Source organism: Marmota marmota, unplaced genomic scaffold (assembly GCF_001458135.2).
Source record: "Marmota marmota marmota unplaced genomic scaffold, marMar, whole genome shotgun sequence".
Classification (NCBI taxonomy): Eukaryota; Metazoa; Chordata; class Mammalia; order Rodentia; family Sciuridae; genus Marmota; species Marmota marmota.
In genome coordinates, this window is record NW_026000174.1 from 15,803,510 (window position 1) to 15,810,431 (window position 6,922).

At 42.9% G+C, this 6,922-nt stretch overlaps 1 protein-coding gene across 2 annotated transcripts in view; it reads left to right on the top strand.

The window, feature by feature from the left end:
• The first annotated feature begins 165 nt into the window (after positions 1 to 165).
• The window catches only part of Numa1 (nuclear mitotic apparatus protein 1), a 78,428-nt gene continuing 71,671 nt past the window's right edge, over positions 166 to 6,922 (top strand). Inside the window, exon 1 of one of the 2 annotated variants that reach the window (XM_015477501.2) lies at positions 166 to 262. The gene's annotated coding sequence lies outside the window, so the exon portion shown is untranslated. The other variant, XM_015477502.2, reaches the window with a different exon arrangement.

The window sequence follows — 6,922 nt, forward strand, 5'->3', positions numbered from 1 at the left end:
CGTAGTTCTTTTACCCTCAAGTCCAGGTCGGGGGGCCGGAAGTGTGATACGACTTCGCCTTTCCCAGTGGCCCTCACACTTCCTTTTCCTGGGTCCTCAAGCGTACCCTTAGAACGACAGCAGCTGACAGGGGCCAATCAGAGGGCGGCGCGAAGGGGCGGGGCCATAGTTTAAACTAATTGTGTACTGCCACTGCTGGCGCGAGTCCGCGGCAAGCGGCGACCCCAGGGAGCGCGTGGCGCGGAGGGGGAGTCGCGGCCAGGTAACCGGCGCGGGCCCACTGCTTGTGTGTGGCCTGGGCGCCCGCAGGGATGCCCAGGCCTAAAGGGGTGCTGGAGAGGTCGGTGCGAGCGGAAGCCCTTCTTGGTGACCGAGTCTAAAAGGGGACAGTCAATCGGGGGTAAGGCTTGTGGGAGGGAAGCTGTGGGAGGGCCTAAGGGGGAGGGCCCGTTTGGGGGCGTGTCCGTGGGATTTTGTCTGAGGGCGACCGGGATGGCGGGTAGTGCAAGTTCCTGAAAGGACTGTAATCGAGGGGTCCTGTAACGGAAAGTCCTCGCCTGTTATTGTCAACAACAGTACCACTAAACATTGCCTGAGCGCCCACTGCGTTTCTAGCATTGTGTTGCACCCTTTATAAGAATCATATTTTAAACAATTTGTCTAGAAACCTTGTTATACTTAGTTTATTACAGGTGGGGACCTTGAGGTATATAATGTTTAATTTGTCCAGTATTACATAGCTAGTGCGAGTTTGGCTCCACTTGGGATTTTGAGGGTTGGGCATAAATTAGAACTGGGGAAGGGACTAGGTCGGGGTGCGTGTTGTCTTGACTAGGTGATTTATTTAGAGTCTCATTTTTCATATGGTGTCAATTATGATCTTACCTACTTCCTGGGTTGTTGTGAGGTTCAAATCAGGAAAGGTGTTTCATGCTAGCACTTTGGAGAGTTCAAATTTAAGACCTCTAAATGTGTGAAAGTCGTGGGTGGGAGAGAATCTGAGTTGTTGCCTCCTGTGCGTACCATACCCTCTTTTGCTTACCTCTGAGGTAGTGCTTTTCATTTGGTATTGTTAGTCTCTTTGTGTGTTTGTTGGCTCCTCTAGACAATGAGAGACTGTTTTTTTTTTTTGGACATTGTATCCTGATGGCTGTGTAAGATTTGAGCATGTCAGGGCCATTAATGTGTGCCTTGGAATGATGTGTTTTGGGGGGATGAAAGGCAGTAGGAGCCTGGCTTTCCCCTCTTCCTTTAGTGAATTTTGAACCTCAGTGTTAAGCTATTCTCTCTATTTTTTTTAAATTTATTTTTTAGTTGTAGTGGGACACAACAACTTCATTCTATCTATCTATCTATCTATCTATCTATTTATTTATTAATTATGTGGTGCTGAGGATTGAATCCAGGGTCGCACATGTGCAGGAGCGCTCTATCACTGAGCCACAACCCCAGCCCAACCTATCCTCTTTCTTGGAATGGCACTGTCTTCTGAAAATGTAATAACTTTTACTTGGTTAAATAAACACTTACCTTTCTCCTGGGTCTTTTACCTGGTTCTTTGTTTCCAAAGTTCTGGGTTGTCAGGTGTGTTACTATTCTGTGATGGGCAGGAACTTTTTTTTTTTTTTTTAAATATTTATTTTCTGGTGTAGATGGACACAACATAATGCATTTTATTTTTATGTGGTGCTGAGGATCGAACCCGGGTCCCGCTCGTGATAGAGGAGCGCTCTATCGCTGAGCCACAATCCCACCCCAGGAACTTTTTTCCTGGGGGCTATGGGGGAGTTACTAGAAATTGAATCCAGGGATGCTTTTCCATTATGTTGTATCCCCACTCCTTTTTTTGTTTTGTTTTGTGTTCCCCACTCCTTTTTATTTTTAATTTGAGACAGGGTTTCACTAAATTGCTGAGGCTGGCCTGGAGTTAATGATCCCCTGCTAGATTGGAGATCTTTACCCCTGTGAATATACAGGAACCCAGGCAAGCATTCAGATAATATGAGGAAGCTTTCAGTGGGTTTATGTGTTCCCTCCCTCTCTGTTCCTGTGTGGTATCTTCTCCTTTAGAGGAAAAAACACAAAGCACTCTTTTGGTACAAATTCAAGAAAATGATGACTAATTGCAATGCCTGAATCTTAGTCCAAAGCCAAAAGTTGTATTCCCCCAAAGCTATAAGATCTTACCTTAAAGCTCATTGAGAAACATATTTAGAGCTCAGCATGGTGGCCACTGTAATCCTAGTGACTTGGGAGGCTGAGGCAAGAGGATCTCAAGTTCCAGGCCAGCCTCAGCAATTTAACAAAACCCTGTCTTAAAAACAAACAAACAAACTTGGGGTATAGCTGAGTGGTAAAGCACCCCTGGTTTAATCCCCAGTACCCAAAAGAAAAAGAAAGAAAATCTATTTAGAATGTTTTTTTTTTTTTTGACTTGTGGAATATGGAAGTGGGAAGAATGCCTTGAACTAAGACTTGAGTTCTAGAAGTGTTAGGATGGGGCTCGGTGGGGCGAGGTGGCAAAGCCCAGCTTCAGATGGCTAAATACAGTTGATCAGGAGCTATTTTGATGGCTGTACCCAATTGATCAAAGCCATTGGTCAGAATGTATTGGGGCCAACTCAGCTTCTTACCTTCTATATTCTACACATATCAAAAAGTGTTGATCAGAATCAAAATGAGCACTTCTGAGAATGAGACTGTTCCAAAGAAATCTGTATTAATGTTGAGTGATTTTTTTTTTTTTTTTTTGTAATGCTGAGGAGGGAATGCAGAGCCTTGTGCATGCTTAGCAAGGACTCTACCACTAAGATACATCTTCACCTTGAATAATTCTAATTAATAATTGTTTTGTGCTGTTAGTGATTATTTCATTTTACCCATATGTATTTGCTGTTACCAATCTTTCTTGCAGTTTATTCTTTTCTTTTTGTTGAATAGATGTATACATCCTTTAGGTGTTTACTTTAGTAAGGATATATTAATGATAAACACTTTATTGGAAAACATCTTTGTTTTATCTTCATTTTTGATTGTTTAGCTGTGTTCTGTTTCTAATTATTTTTTCTTAGCACTTTAAAAATGTAATTTCAGGATTTTTGTTGTTATTTTTTGAGAATTATGCTTACAATTTTTTACTATGCTTCAATTTCTTTTTTTTTTTTGTTGTTGTTGTTTTGTTTTTTGTGATACTGGGAATTGAACCCAAGGGCTTGCACATGTTAGGGTAAGCAATCTACTACTGAGTTACATCCTCACCTCCCCCCACCCCCTAATCAGCGATTGAACCCAAAAAACCCAGCCTTTTTTTTTTTCTTTTCCCCCTTCCTTTTCTTTTTTATTTTGAGACAAGTTTTCACTGAATTGCTTAGGGACTTGCTAAATTTGCAGAGGCTGACTTTGAAATTGTGGTTGTCCTGCTTCAGCCTCCTGGGTGGCTGGGATTATAGGTGTGAGGCACCACACCTGGCGTCAACCTTTTTAAAATATTATTTTGAGATAGTCTTGCTAAGCTGCTCAGACTGGCCTCAAATTTGTGTTCATACTGTTATAGCCTCTCAAATGGCAGGGATTACAGGGGTGTGCCACTGTACAGGTCTGTGCTCCCAATTTAACCATCTCTTAATATGGTGAGCTCAATAAATGAAATAGTTTTGAACTTTTGTTGGGAGGGTGAAAAGACAAAAAGAGACTTTAATAGCAGCTTTGATATAATTGCATTAAATAGCTTCCTCATTCAGGATAAAAAAGAAAAGGCAAGAAGGTTGAGATTATCAGAACCTAGAAGTGAAGTCTGGAGGGATTTGGAGGAGCTATACCCAGATTCTCTGAGGAAAGGGTGTTGCCTAGTGCTGCTGGTTTCTTGGGAGCTAACTGGAGGATCTAGGAGTCAGACTCAGTGGAGCCCTGTGTTGAGAGCCACAGCCGAGTCGGGATGGCGCCTGGCTTTGCCAGAAGGAGTGGTGAGAGGTGACGCCAGTGAGCCATTAAGATGATGATAATTAAATTAAGCTGAGTTCTTGCGGGGTTCCCGTGGAGTTTGTGTGGAGCCCAGTGGTGGGTGAGAGAGTTCCTGGGAAGCATGCGTGGAGTGCGGGTGAGAGTTCGGGCAATAAAGTAGTTCCTGTTTGAACCTACAAGTGCCTCCTGGCGGCTCAGTTATTTTGTGCCCAGCCAGACTGTGGCATTTGGAGGCCCGTGCGGGGGACGCCTGAAGCTTGGGGGTAAGTGAAATTGCTCGCCCCTGAGGGAGAGAATGGGTGACCATTTCAAAAAACAATGTGTTCTTGTTTTGTTTCAAGCTGCCTGTCCCTAGAACTTTCTCAGGCAAACTGGGGAAAATGGTTGGCTCAAGGTTTGAAGTTGTTCGCCCCTGAAGAAGAGATAGAGATAGACCACAAATGCACAGGTCAAGAAAATGGAAAAACTGATACAACGATTTTTTGTTCCGTTTTGCTTCGGTTTTGTTTTGTGTTATCTTGTTGGGTTGTGTTATTTTTATAGCAGAAATATGGAATTAAAAATTAGTAAAAAACAAACCGAAAGAGTGTTAAGTAAATTGTTAGAGGAAGGAGGCACCCCAGTAAAATCAAGAACAGTTAGGGCATACGTTGATAAAATACAAAAATGTAGCCCATGGTTCATTAAAAAGGGGTTATTAAATATATCACAATGGAACCATCATGGTGAAGATTTAAAAAGGATAAAAAAGGAAAGCCCAGGAACTCTGCCAGTTGGCACATTACCATTATGGACGTTGGTACAATCTTGTTTGCTTAGTCAGGAGAAGACATTTTAGATCAAGTAAAAGAGAAGGTCTCTCGAGCTAGTCAGACAGAGGAAGAAAATTTAAAGGAGGAAGAGCTATCAGGGGAAAAGTTACAACAGGAGGCTGCTACTAACACCTTTCTATCACCAGAGGGTGTAAGTGTCCAACCAACAGCTCCACCTATGGAGACAACATATGCTGGGGGCCCCCAACCCCCATAGTTGATAGATGGGATCCTGAGACAGGACCTCAAAGATTAGCATGCCCTGTATTTGAGCAGGCAGGAGGGCATAGAATTCACCGTGCTTTAGATTTCAAAACAGTGAAGCAGCTGAAAGAGGCTGTAACAACCTATGGTCCCCAAGCACCCTTCACTGTAAGTATGGTCGAATCCATTACCAACTTAGACACGACGCCAGCAGATTGGACTAGTATGTGCAAAGCTGTGCTAAATGGAGGACAATATCTGTTATGGAAGGTTGCCAATCAGGAATTTTGCACGGAGATGTTTAGGCGAAATGCAGCAGCCGGTTATCCTCAGAGAAATCTAGATATGTTGTTAGGAAAGGGACCTTATGAGGGTCAGCAGCAACAAATTGGATATGATCCTGCCATATACTCACAAATTGCTGCAGATGCGGTTAGGGCATGGAAGACTTTACAAGGACATGGACATTTACAAGGTCAATTATCTAAGGTAATACAAGGAGCTAATGAACCTTACGCTGAATTTGTAGATAGGCTTATTCAAACAGCTACCAGAGTTTTTGGGGATACAAAACAAGCAATGCCATTAATTAAACAGCTAGCCTATGAACAAGCAAATTGATGGTGCAGGGAGGCCATTAGACCATGGAAACATGAAGATTTAAACACATATATTAAATTATGTAGAGACATTAATGAACAGGGGCAAGTCTTGGCCTCTGCAGTACAACAGGCTTTAGATGCCAGGCCAAAAACATGCTACAATTGTGAACAAACAGGACATTTTTAAAAGGAGTTGCCCCATAGGAGGAGGGTTTAACAAAACTAGGTATCAAAGAGGTAGAATACCGGGTATTTGCCCACAATGCCATAGAGGGAGACATTGGGCTAATGAATGCCGTTCTCAAACCACCATACAGGGTACTCCATTATCAAAAAAGCGGGCAAGGACCAGGTGTTTACTCACGATATCGTGGAGAAAAGCATCGGGCTCCATTGCCAAAAAACGGACGGGGGGCCCAATGCTCCGGGGCCCATGACCACAAATATGCGGGGCATTGGAGGAACCCAGCAACACCATCAAGGTAGTGCCCAGGACACATTATCCATTAGATACCTCATTAGACAAACCAGAGGGAGCACAGGATTGGACATCTGCGCCTCGGCCAGAGCAGTACTAACTCCAGAGATGGGAGTTCAAATCATTCCCACAGGGGTAAAAGGACCTCTTCCCCAAGGAACAGTAGGCTTATTATTGGGACGCAGTTCTTCTACTCTAAAAGGACTTATGATAAGTCCTGGGGTAATTGATCCCGATTATATGAAGGTGAAGTAAAAATTATAGCCAGTTCTCCAAGGGGTATATCAGTAATTTCACCAGGAGATAGAATAGCACAGTTATTAATAATACCCAGCCTACATGATAAATTTTCCAGCTGTAGTATAGAAAGGGGTTCCAGGGGATTAGGCTCCACAGGTGTAAATTGGGCTATGCTTTCTTTAAATTTAGATTCTCGCCCCATGCTAAAACTAAATATTTAAGGACATGAATTTAATGGTCTACTGGATACAGGTGCAGACCTTAGCATCATCTCTCGTCAAGAATGGCCAAAACATTGGCCGTTACAACAAGCCACTCAAACGCTTTGAGGCCTAGGAGTGGCAACTAATCCCCATAGAAGTGCAATGGTATTAGATTGGAAGGATCCTGAAGGATGTGAAGGAACTATACAGCCATATGTATTGGATCATCTTCCTATAAATTTATGGGGACGAGATGTCCTAGATCAATTAGGTTTGACATTAACAAATAAAATCAATCCAAATGCACCCACTATTATGGCTAGACAAGGTTTTAGGAAAGGAAAAAGATTAGGAGAATAAGAACAAGGTATAGCACCAATACAAATAGATCAAGGAACAGACAGACATGGATTGGGTTTTCAG